Source organism: Wyeomyia smithii, chromosome 3 (assembly GCF_029784165.1).
Source record: "Wyeomyia smithii strain HCP4-BCI-WySm-NY-G18 chromosome 3, ASM2978416v1, whole genome shotgun sequence".
NCBI classification, from domain to species: Eukaryota; Metazoa; Arthropoda; class Insecta; order Diptera; family Culicidae; genus Wyeomyia; species Wyeomyia smithii.
The window spans coordinates 42,986,485-42,999,546 of NC_073696.1; positions in this window are offsets into that span (position 1 = coordinate 42,986,485).

The window sequence follows — 13,062 nt, forward strand, 5'->3', positions numbered from 1 at the left end:
ACCAACTTAACTGGTCTAAATTTAATCCTAGCCGGCACCGGGAGATTTTTCGAGGCGAAAAATCTCTAGGGTCACGCCTTCCATTGAATGAGGAAGTAAAGTCATTGGCGCCGGTTCGTTTATTAACGGGTCGTAAATTAGGGTCTTGGGTCGAGTCGCTTTCCCGGGCGTCGGTGATGGGCACAACAACAGTGGCGGAACTAGGCCGACGGAAAATAGGCGAGAATAAAAAAAAATATTTCGTAAGTTACGTCACTACAGCAGGGGATAATGTAAATAAAACACCAAGGGGTCGCCCAATAAGTTTCGTTTGCAACGTACTAACAAGAGTTGAAGTAATGTATCAGTTCAATTGCTGAATCTTGTATGCCGGCTAAACTCTGCAGGATTGGTTAACGTTCTCGTAAAACTTCCGCGCTGAAGAATAAGTTTTGAAAAAGTGGTTTTTCTCCATAAAAAATTGAATGGAAACTTGAAAAATCGGGCAATCGGGTGCAAAAATATGTTTTCACTTATCGATCTACAAGATGCACAGTTGTTATACGACCAATAAGAATAACGTACTTTTGAGCGAGAAAATAACACCATCACTTTTTTCTCATTTAACCGTGTCTTAATCTTGATCTTAATCTAATCTTGAATCAGATGTACTTTCCTAATTATGTCGGTCAGGGGTGATATAACTGCCCATAAGATAAAGAATGGCTGGAAGTGGTATCCATTTGATAACGATGAACACAAACAAAATAATAACGAGCGTGGAAGGTTTAGCAAACTTCTTCGCGCGTGGGGGTATCAAGCGGATTCCGCAAATAACACTGGAGATGGATGCAATAAAAACGGAAGATGGTAAGGCTAGCACGCTGGAATCGTCCGGAATTGCAGCTGTGGAGTACCCTTGTGTAACCATCTTTATACTAAAGACGAATGGGTTTAAGTACTCTGAAATCTTGAAGAAGATGAAAAGCGAAACTCAGGCCAAGGTGTTTTAAGTTTGATTTCACACCGACTTGAGCTCCGGAAGGACGCCAAGCTATCTGTAATACGGTAGCCGTGAAGATTCTGGGGAAAGACCTTCGAGTTCGAGCACTCACCACAGAAGTGACTCTCCAGCGTAAAAACCTGGAGAGAATCCAGAAGAAACGGGGCCCGTAGGAGCTAATTGTGCGGGCGTTGTGGTAGTGCAGTCCATAATTACGTGGAGCCTCCGAAGTTCCTCCTATGTTTCAGAAAATGAGACGCCAAGCAAATTATTAGAGGCCCGAGGAGTCCAACCAACAAACCGGCTACTGAGGCACGGACGTAAGGATGACAAAACTGAACCTCAGGCACTACTGCGTAGCTCAGTAGTTGTATATCAAGTAAACTCGTTGTTGAACATTGCCATGCCTACCGTTTTGTTTCTGGAAAAGGTAAATCGGTTGCGAATAAGTTCAATATGGCGACCGACAGGGCGACGAGCAGATTCCCGAGTCAGGAGGTTGTGGCAACTTCAAAGAAGGTTTCGCGGTTACCAAGATTGGTTAGTGGTTAGCCGTTGGTAGTGCGAGGCGTCTTTAACGCGTGGTCTGATGGGTGGATAAATCATTGTATCAACCAGAGGGATCAGATCTTATTTAAAGCTTTGGCAAAGCTCAGCGTAGATCTGGTGAACGTAGGGCTCAAGTATACAAACAGCAGAAATAGTGCAGAGTCGATCATTGACGTGTCGACTTCCAGCCCAGGGCTGATCATAAACTAAAGGATAGACGATTGGACGAAGCGATCAGAGTGCAAGGGAGGCAGTTGATAATTGGGGCTGGTCTAGATCATAAGCAATGCTAAAGCGTATCATCGAAGGATTTTTTCTACGACACGAGCTAAGTACTTGGCCCCCGGTTGTCGACTTTTTCGTCCGACGTTCCAGTATCTCAGATACAGACCAGAGGTGGTCAGTTAACCTGCCTGACATCTAATCTGTGAGCGACTAGAGCCGTGCCAAAGATAAAGAGGATGCAAGGGCTACGAACAAGGAACTCATCGTGATCGTCAACTCCTTCATGGTGAGTAAGCCACCGGGATCGGATACAATCCCGGACCTGGCCATCAAAACAGTCATTGAAATGATTTGATGGCTACCTCTTCCCGGAGAGATGGAAGCGACAGAGACTGATCTTATTGTCGAAGGCTGGAAAATCTCTCTCCCTTCGGCATATAGATTTAACTGTCTGTGAAACACTGCGAGAAGGGTGCTCGAGGGGATTACCCTCAACATCCTGGCGAAGTACATAGAGGAAAGAAACAATCTGACAAGGCCGAACTGGTAGGCCTACCGAAGTGTAGGTCCATGATGGATGCTATTCTCTTCGTTATTAAGACATCGCAAGAGAAGGAGCGTCACGCTTGACGTTAAGAATGCGTTTCGTAGCGCTAGCTTGAACTCCACAGTGCTCTGAGTACACGATTTTCTAAAATTACTTCCAGAATCGAGTACTAATTTACAACACCGGGGAAAGTCGAAAGTACTACCAAGTGACCGCCGGAGTTCCGCAAGGTTCCATCCTGGGCCCAATGTTTTGGAATGTCATGCGGAAGACATACCGCTAGAAGTCTACGGCGAGTTGATCGAAGAGGTCGCGTAAACGGCAGCGCACTGTTTACGTAAGGTCGAACACTGGATGCACTTCAGGAAACTGAAGTTAGCGCACCATAAGACAGAATTCACAGTTGTGAACAACAGGAGGTGGTTTGACTTGAATACTGCACCATTACTTCGAAGCGATCTTTGAAGCTCTTGGGGGTCACGGTGGACGATAAGCTTACATTTGAGAGCTTGTAACAGGACCTATTGCACCACTATCACATATAATGTTGAATAGCTTAGAGAGTGGTTTCGTCCACCATAGGCATGATGGGCCAATTGTAATCCAGACAGTTATCGTGGTAAACTAGAAAGTATCTACAAGCCTTTACATATTCCCCATATTCCCGTGGGTTGTGAGTGCGTATTGTACTGTGTCATACGCAGCAAACTGAGTTTTGTCCGGCATGATGCTGATCAGCATCAGAATTGTCTTTAGATAGGACAAAGTGACTCGAGCTGCATACGAGGTACCAGAAGGTCATCCCCAATGTCCCGATGTCATCGGAAATGGTCCAAGTCCACAAAAAGTAAATGGACCCACCGGCTTATTCCAGTGGTAACCGGTTGGGTCTAAAGGCGTCATGGAAAAGTAAACTAGGATCAGACACAGATCCTGTCAGGCCAATGTCTACACAACTACGAATATGTGGTGTCTCCCATGTGTACCGAGTGCGTGGATACGAAAAAGATTGCTGTTTTATACGTGAGAGGAGCGACATGATGGTGATTGCGGATTCCCTAATAGCAGAGGTTATTCTGCACCAATCATCCTAAAGAGCACCCATCTCTTCCATCGTTGGTTATACCACTTCCAGTTTAAGGGTTTCCTAACCGCTCAATATTAGGCCGAGGGGCTCTTCCCTGAATCTTGAAATTAGTGCAAAATATTACTGATGCGATTCAATAACCTATCATTTTCTTACATTTTAGCAAAATTATCCTAATTCAAATCATTCGTTCTAAATACCAAGTTAATTTTAGCTTCTAAAGTTTCGGAAAGCTTGAGTTCTTCACCTCTCTCTGTAATATAATGGCTAGTCCTGGCTACACATACGATTGAGTTGATATTTCTATGCGCATAAAAACCGCCACTAGATAGGTCGATATCTCCAGGTAGCTTTTTGGATGTGCCTCCAGTGGAAACGTCACTTTCTATGTTTCTCAGCGATCTACGGTTTTAACCGTTATGTACTCGGCAGGTTACTCGGGTACTGTTTCAGACTTTATTGCCTAAAAAAACAAGAAGAAACTCAACTCAGCCAACTAAAACTTATGGAATGCTCCATTTTCCATCATCAGACTGTTTATAGCAGCAGGAGAAGAAATGCTTCTTGCTTTTTCATTTCTTGACCGATTTTCGATGTTAACCTGTCAAAAAATTGAAAAATCTATCTTCTTTTAGAATCCAGGACCAACATGAACCTGTGATCACATCTGGTTCCTGAAAATCGGTATCTTCGAGAGCATATTCCGGTGAGTCAAATTAATACAATCTATTAAATAAAAATAAGTTGGTGTCTGTATAACGGCGTTTCACTCCAAGTAGAATCAACGGATTTGAAGGATTCTTTTTTGTGTTTTTTTTGTCTTCATTTTCGACGAGTTAATAGGCCTTAAAAATAACAATAATCAACTGATAAAGTTAAAAAAAAATTAAAATATATTTTCGGTTTTTCCCGCCTTTTACTCCAAGAACAACGTCATTAGATTACTATGATTGTAGGCTATGACCGGTAGACAAGTTGTTGTAGCGTCGTTATTGAGACGTCGTAATTGAGTAAACAAGCACCTGTTATTGATTCACGTATTAGGTGATATTCGTTTAATTTCGCTGCCTACTACACCTTTTCTATGCAAAAGCGCTATAGCGTGGTAGCAGCAAACTCGACATGCATGTGAATACTCTCAACGTGGCTTTGATTTTATTCAAGGGCATATACTTGAAAATTTAAATCAAATTTCTGGCTTATTTGAGCAAAGTTGCATATAATCGTTTTATTTATCTGATAAATGAAAAGAAAGAACAAGAATAACACTACATGTGCGATGATTTAATTTACCATTGCTCGGATATAATCAATCTGTTCAATTATCTCTAAAATGCACACTGACTTAGATCATTGACATTTGCTCATGCTGCAATGATTCTGTTAGCTGGTAAAAGAAACGTGTAGTTTTTGCTTTTCAAAAAACATTGATTTCTGTTCATGTTTCGTTAAATAGGCACTATTGCATTCCTACAAATCTCTGGATTTACAATTAATTGTTGAATGTTGAATTGAAAACTATAATGTTGCGAAGTGTCAATTGCACTGTGCTTAGGCAGCAGATCTGCCTCAAAAAGCAAATAAAATATTAATGTCATTAAAGCGAAAATTTCGAAGCTCCGTGTACCTACCAAATTACCATTTAATTTCAAACGTCTGTATGTACCTTCACGCTCCGCAGTTGTGTGATATTCGATAATGCCCAAAGCCCTGATAACTGGTGGCATTAAACCTAAAACATGCATATTCTCGCATAAACAGCTTTAGGTCACATGGTCACGTGAAAAACAATTGGTATCATGTATGTTTGAAAAAAAAAAGTTACCCGAAAAATGTTTGGCCATTAGGTTTTGCGAGAATTTTTGTTCAGGACAAAACCAAATTGTCACTATGCCATGGCAATAACGAAAATCAACTGGAAAAGTTATGAAACGTTAAAAACTAACCTTTGATATTTTCCGCCCTTCTTTGCAAAAATTTCAAGATTGCTGTGAAACTGGATTACGCAAGGTAGTCAACAAATTAAAGATTCTGAGAGGTTTTCTGGAAGTTTTAGTGAGTAACGATTTTTTGTTGCTTTTGATCGGAAAAATTCGAAACAAGTTTTCATCACCGGGGCGTACTTAAACGATAGCCTTCATTTTTTTAATATTTTATGGAATAGTTCTATGTGACTGTTTTTCAAGAAAGAAGAAGACACTGTCGGTACGTAATAAACATAATAGATTAAAAATAATAATGTGTTTTTGCAAGAATTCTGAGGAGTATTTATACTGATTTCAGTTGGTTTCGATTTATTTTCTTCCACATGTAGTGGGAATGCTTTCTAACGAAGATGCCGCTAAGGGTATTTTATAAAAGGAATGTTGAGATATTTTCAAATACTGCTACTTTATAGATTCAAGGTCAAATTTACCACCAAACAGATGCATTGCTGCCACTACCCGATGGGAAATGTCCTTGAAGCGACAATTCTGACAGGAAACTACAAAGGAGAAGTCGTAATAATCCCGCGTATCTCGATTACTCCTACCGATTTGCCGTTAAATTTTAAACGTCTGCAATTTCCCGTGCGTCGCGCATTCGCGATGACTATTGATCAAACCCAAGGACAGTCACTGAAAATTTGTGGCATAAACTCCAAGTATTCATTCAGCTCTATGTCGCATATTCATGTGACCCTAACCCCAACATTGTGGAAAATATAGAATTTAGTGGCCAGGACCGCCTTGTCCACTTTCACATGTTTCGTATATTCGGAATTTTAAGCTTGAATTATTTAGAATTCTGAAGTTTTTTTTATAAAATCTGTTCCAGTGAGATTGGCCAGGCAAAAGGGTATTACTATATTTGCACTAAGCCAAGCTTTTGAATAATTGAAAAAATAATGTAATAATTTCCTTCAGAGTATTTAAAAGAATGACTGTTTATTTATAGAAATGTATTGAAATGATTTGATTATGGTTGAAAGGTGCTTCATAATGTTCAATGAAATAAAAACGTAAAATTTTACGAGCGCAGGATTGAAAAAAAACTAAGAACAAATCAGAGCCTATGTTTCGTAGGTATGTTTTTTTTAGCAGCGGTTAGATATTTCAGTTTTTGCAATTCAACAGTCAATAAAACTCAAGGCGGCGGTACGAAGTTTGCCGGGTCAGCTAGTTGTTAATATAACCAAACAACATTGGTATCAAAATTCACAAAATCATGCCAGGAATCCATTTACACCCATTTCGAGTCCATCTAATGAGTTGTCCCCGAAATGGCCGTGCCGAAGCAGACTTCCTTAGGGCCCTATGTAGTCCACGGAAATCTGCTTCACACTCGTCTATGAGAAAACTCAAATTTTCTCTATTGGTAGTATTTCAGCAGTGCGCACTGCGGAGTACTTCTATGTATTCTCATTAGAGTAATGCTCGACTGTTGTGTAAAAAGAAGAAAGAAGTGCTATAAATTACTACATGCAGAGCTCATACCGGAACAAAAATGCGCAGTTAAAACTCTACTGTTTTCACATATTGAGGAGAATTACGAGCCTGATCAGAAGTCGTTTTGTAGAGCCCATTAAGAATCTCCCGATCCTGCTGCCTGTCTGGGGATGTTATCACCTAGACTCAATATCTGCAGGCCGTTCTCTATCCGCAACCTGCGACCTGCAATCATAATGAGCCCTGTGAGAATGACTATAATCTACACACTTAGCAGAAATATATATCGGTATATTCCATACTATTGATATGCTAACTCAGTCACTCAACAGTTGAATTCACTATGATCAAACTTTTTTTTCCTACCACTGCAACGCATTGTTACCCTGCTACAAAATTTCAGCATTAATTTCCTTCACGTTTCGTGGTTGGTTTTGGCCTTTCGAAGCGATGCTCGAATGCATCCCCATAAATAATTGGGTATCATGAGAGCGAAATTTGACACAAAGAGTAAAAGTGAAAATAAAAAATAATAACATTAATGCCATCAAACGGCTCTAATTGGAATTTTATCAACCGGTTCGTACAACCTACATAAATCTTGCATTTAAATTTATTCATCCAGCCAGCTAAGCCCACGGCCAAGTGCCGAAACCCTTTAACGCAGTTACGGCGCTCTTCGAGCTAAATCAATTTCTCGCATCCCTCCTTCACCCTTCACAGCCTCCCCGAGCCAACGGAGCTTGAAGGATTCTCGATGTGGGCGTGCGTTTTTTTTTGTCCGAACCTTTTGGCTTGGTCCGAGATTGATGAGCTACTGTCCACCGCCTCGTGGCAGTTCCTTTTCTTCCACTAGCTGCGGACGCTGCGAGTGATTTAAAGCCAAAAGATTAATATTGGCACAATCGACCCTCGTTGACGTTAGTTGGCAGGCTATTCGGTTTGGATTTCGGCCGAAGCCAGAAATGGCCCCGGTAAGGCAACGTGTCTCATTTTCGACGCTTACATTATTGGATCGCCGCTGACGGAAGGTCGCCGGGTTGCAGCAACACGAAGGCGGTGTCAGCCAGAACTATCCCTGCTGGCCCTGAGTTGTTTATCTTTGCCGCGTAATCTTTCAGAAAAACCGATAAGCGAGAGCTGAAGTCAGTGAATCGGAACGAGTTGGTGGATTTTAGAATGTCCTGTCAGGGTGTGGCTTGAGCAGTGTAAGAGTGTTCGCGAAGCCATTCATCGTGGGGACGACCGAATTCGTTTACGACCGCAAAAAGAGATAAAGCGAACATCAATTTTGGCCATTATACGATTTTAGTGCGATTGGATTTTTATTAGATCACTAAAAGTTGACGAAACATTAAAATATTAGGAATCCAAGGGCCACCCTTCGGCACCAATCACTGACTATCTGCAATAACAACACTTCATCAAGTTTAACTGCTAGCGAACCAGTATCAGCTCTAAACTCACATCTCATTTGCCTGAGGGAGTATGGTTTATTCGACCTTTACCACATCAAAAATCTCGAGCTCGAGCTCAATCATGGTTCAAAACAAAGAAATCCTCCCGACTGGTTGCAGCAGGAACGACGCTGGTTGGGAGCTTTTTCGGGCGGGAACCTTCAATCAACCAACCGATGGGCGAACGAAAAATGCTTCCAGCTTTCATTGAACCGTTTCGGCTATAGTTAGAAACAATGTGTGGCCCCAAGCAAACAGCGGTTCAGTCATGCTGCGGGCCGGTAATTTCAATCGAAAAATCGAACAACATTTTACCGTTCGGAGGGAGAACTTGGAGAAGCCAAACGGTGCCGGTGATAAGTTTTTCGCCACATGAATTCACTGTCAAAAAGGGGTCCTGTTTTGGCTCCCGTTGGACTATGAATGACGAACGCATTCAACTATGTTGACACCGTCCAAATAGCTTGTGGAAACTTTTTCTTTCGGCGAGAATCATATGCTTTCACCGTCGGTGAGGTAGAAACACGTTTCTATTTTTGTTCGGAGAGCTTTCATAATTTTGCATGGTTAATTGTAGTAGAAGTTGATATTTAAAACAATTAATGTTTTCTGGTTCCCCTGGGAGGAGTTTCTAAACTAACTTCTCGAGACGGTAGAAGTGGGAAGAACATCATTCCATAACGCCTCACGATTATTGGCGCGGTTAAGTCACCTCGCCAACATGACACACAGTAAGTATGTGTACATGTTTGGTTGTGTATGTGTGCCTGAGTGTGCGAAAGAGAAACGGCGAAGCTCGCGACGAAGTGCATGAAGTTGTTCAGCACAGTAACGTTATCTCCGCCCCGTTCATTCATCAATCTCTCAGACGTGACAAAATTTAATTATTTTTATCTCGCTTCGGAACGTGTTTATTCGGAAATAGGGAAAACTCTCCTACGCCCACCCGGACGGTTTGGCCTTGCACCATTCCGGGCTGGTATCGGTTCTCCAGTGGCTGTCGCTGCAAGCCACTCGGCAATGGATACGACAGGAGGCAACTTTGCAAGGATTAGAGCTGACCCCCGGGCAGGATATGTGTTATGCATTTAAATGTTTACTCTGAACCAATTATATCGTTAAACGGTTGCTCGTGACCGAGAGTAGGATACTGCTGCCCTGCTTGACAGGGGTACCGCGGGATTGTAGAAAATCCGCAAACAAAGGAATTCGCTGTCCAGTTGAGATGAGAGAACAGAAAAAAAATACCAAAACATAAAAAACACGTGCAGCGTGATTGAGAAAAGATTGAAGCTGCATGAAAGGAACATACTTTACTACAACGACCGAAGCCGCTGGGATCGATTCTGGCATTGCTGATGAAACATGCATACAATAATAATGGGACCTCGGGCAAAGCAACAAAACGAGAAACGATGCAGAGTTAGCATTAACGACTACCGTAACTCCTTTGGATCAACCAGAGTCGATGGGCTTAGCTCCTTGTAGGGACTTTTCATGGTAGACTTCACTTGCTCTAAAAAAAACAAGATGTACAGATAAAGACTTTTGTGAACGTAAAAGTTTGATGGTGCAATACCACTTTAATATGATGTAGAATTAGTGCAACTTTCGATTAAATTTGAAACCTGTATAAAAAATAAAATTACGTATCTGTCATAGAAACATATAATGCTCCAATCTGCTTCGAGCTAGTTTCGCTATTCGCTTAATGTTTGTGGGAAATCAGATCAACAGTTGTGCAAATAAGAAGAACACAACAATTGGTCAGTTAACACGATCCCTAGCTCGTTAATGATATCAATAAATAGCAGAGAAATCAAAGTTTTATACACCCGGATTTCAAGAAGATCAACTGATATTGTAAAATTCAATGAAATTTCATTAGTTTAGGGTTATTGACACTCTGCGAATGATCACTTTCATAAATATTTGATTGAATTTATTTGAATTATTTTCAGCGCAGAAATGATTAAAAAAACTAAATAAAATAACATAAAGGTGTGAAAGGAATTGTTTAAGGATACTTATTTATTTATTTATTTATTTGCTCTCTACCAACAGACTTATATTGTCCAAATGGTGACTAATTAACTACACTAAACATGAATACAACAATTATCTAAACACAGCAACAAATTTAGAACGAAGCACTTCAATCGAAAGATGAAAATCAAACATTGATGAAACTTTGTTGAACGCTCGTTGAAGGCCAATGATTGCACTATTGGAGCTGTAGTTTGTACGACGAAATGGTAGGTGCATTGCAGGTACCCTCCGCAGGGTTCTGGATGAAGCATTTATATTGATCTGGCGAAGAATGTCAGGACAATCGATCCGTGCTGTCAGCACGTTAGACACAGTCATAGCGCGAGCAGTTTCACGCCGAACTTGGAGGGTGTCAATATGGAAAAGTTGACAACGATCCTCATAAGGAGTGCTCCACATAGGCTGTCTCCATGGCAAGAGGCGAAGTGCGTGGCGGACGAACCGGCGCTGGATGCCTTCGAGGCGTTGAACAGCGTTGTTGTAGTGTGGTGTCCAAACCTTTCGAGCTGTGACCGAACAAGCGAGCAATATAATGCGGTCAGACAACTTATGTCTCTAAAGTCGCGTGTCATTCTAAAAATTAATCCCAACTGTCTGGATGCTTTGGCGATAGTAAAAGAAACATGTTGCTTGAAGGTAAGTTTAACATCGAGAAGTACACCAAGATCTTTGACAACATCGACACGTTGAATCGATTGATTGTTGAGGCTGTAATCGAAAAGTATCGGATGCGTTTTTCGAGTGAAGGTTATAACCGAGCATTTGGAGGGGTTCAGCGTCATACGATTAATTGCACACCAATTCCCAAATAAATTTAATTGCTGCTGAAGAGAGGATGCGTCTGAGGTGTTAACAATTTTGAAAAATAATTTCAAGTCGTCTGCGAAAGAAAGGCGTGGGCCTCGTAGCGAATTGTTAACGTCGTTGAAATACAGCAGAAAGATCAGTGGTCCCAAGTGACTACCTTGAGCGACTCCAGATGTTGCAGGGAAGAAATTGGAGAGTTCGTCTCCAATCTTGACGCTGATTGTTCAACCCGTTAAATAGGATTCCATCCAGCTCAATAGACTGCCGCTGAAGCCATAGCGTTCCAACTTTGTGACAGTAATCCGATGATTAAATTTATCGAAAGCAGCGGAAAGATAGGTATAAATCGCGTCTGTCTGCGACCGTTCGTTGAAGCTCTCGACCACGTAGCTGGTAAAACAAAGTAAATTTGTGGCGGTAGAGCGTTTTGGTAGAAAACCGTGCTGATCATTTGATATGGCGTGCTGACAATGTGAGAAGATCGGTTGTATGATGACCAGCTCAAACAATTTCGATATAGCACAAAGAGCTGATATCCCTCTGTAATTTTCTACGTTCGACCTGTCGCCCTTTTTGTGCACGGGAAACATATAAGCCTGCTTCCAGTCGCTTGGAAAATTACCACTCGCCAGTGATAAGCGAAACAGATGTGACAGGGGCACGAGAAGAGGTAAAATACAGTTTTTTAACAAAGTGGCAGGAATTCCGTCGGGCCCAGGAGAGCTCGAGTGTTTAAGCTTCCGAGCAGCAGTAAGAACTGCATTTTCGTCGAAGTAAATAGATGCGATGCAACTGTTTGTAATAGGAACGTTGTTTCCGGCTGCCGAAATTTGTTCAGCGGTAAGTGATTCACTGGAAAATACCGAAGAAAATTTGTTTGCAATAAGTTACAAATAGCGGCAGCATTGTCAGCAGTCTCGTTGGCTGACACCATAATCGACGGTAATCCTGTTTCCTTGCGTTGTTCGCTGATGAAGTTCCAAAATTTTTTGGGATCGGATTTTAGTTTGTCTTCCATACGCCGTCGGTGCGCAGAAAAACATCTTCGGCTTAGTGTTTTATAAGAGTTATTAATCCGGCGAAAGTGGTCGCGTAAGGGTAGGGTACGACATTTAGAAAATTTCCTGAATGCAGCGTTTTTAGCCCTTTTTATTCGACGCAACTTAGGGGTTTGCCAGGGGAGTTTATTTGCATTCTTGCAGACCATTTTTGGAACAAATTGTTCGATTAGTCTTGAGATTAGGGAGGAAAATTTAGATACGGCTATGTCGACGTCGGTTTCATTAGAAATGATACTCCAATCAGTTATCAAGTGCTCGAATCATCTCACTGTAATTAGCTTTCCGAAAATCGTAGCGGCTTAGACAAGATACTTGCTGATATTCGCTGCTGTTTTTAGTTTCTAGAGCGAGAGTGAGGGCCGGATGATGACGTACGATTTTAATTAGAGGTGCCGGGGCGTAGGTTAATATGGGGGCGATGTCGTGGCAACTAACGAAACACAGGTCGAGACAACGTTCGTTTTCGTTAGTATTGTCGTTGAAGGGTGGTTGTGCAGTAGCCATCAAGCAATGCTAGAGTACAAGAATTAAACGTGGAGTGAGCCGGATCGGGGTAAAGAAAGCCGTCGTGTGATGGGCGCCAGCATAAATTTGGGAAGTTAAAATCACCGAAGATAATAATTTCGTCACACGGTTTTGCTCGACTGGCGATTGATGAGACCGATTGAACATGGGTATCGATAATTACTTTGTCACGCGTTCTATCAGGTGGAAGATAAATGACGCAGATAAAAACATTTCTATCGGCCAATTCTATCGACACCCACACTTGCTCGAGATTGCTCCAGTTAGTGTCGTCGATTCGATGGGCCTTAAGATTCCGACGAACTGCGAAGAGCTCACCTCCTCCAATCGATTTTCGGCTATTGT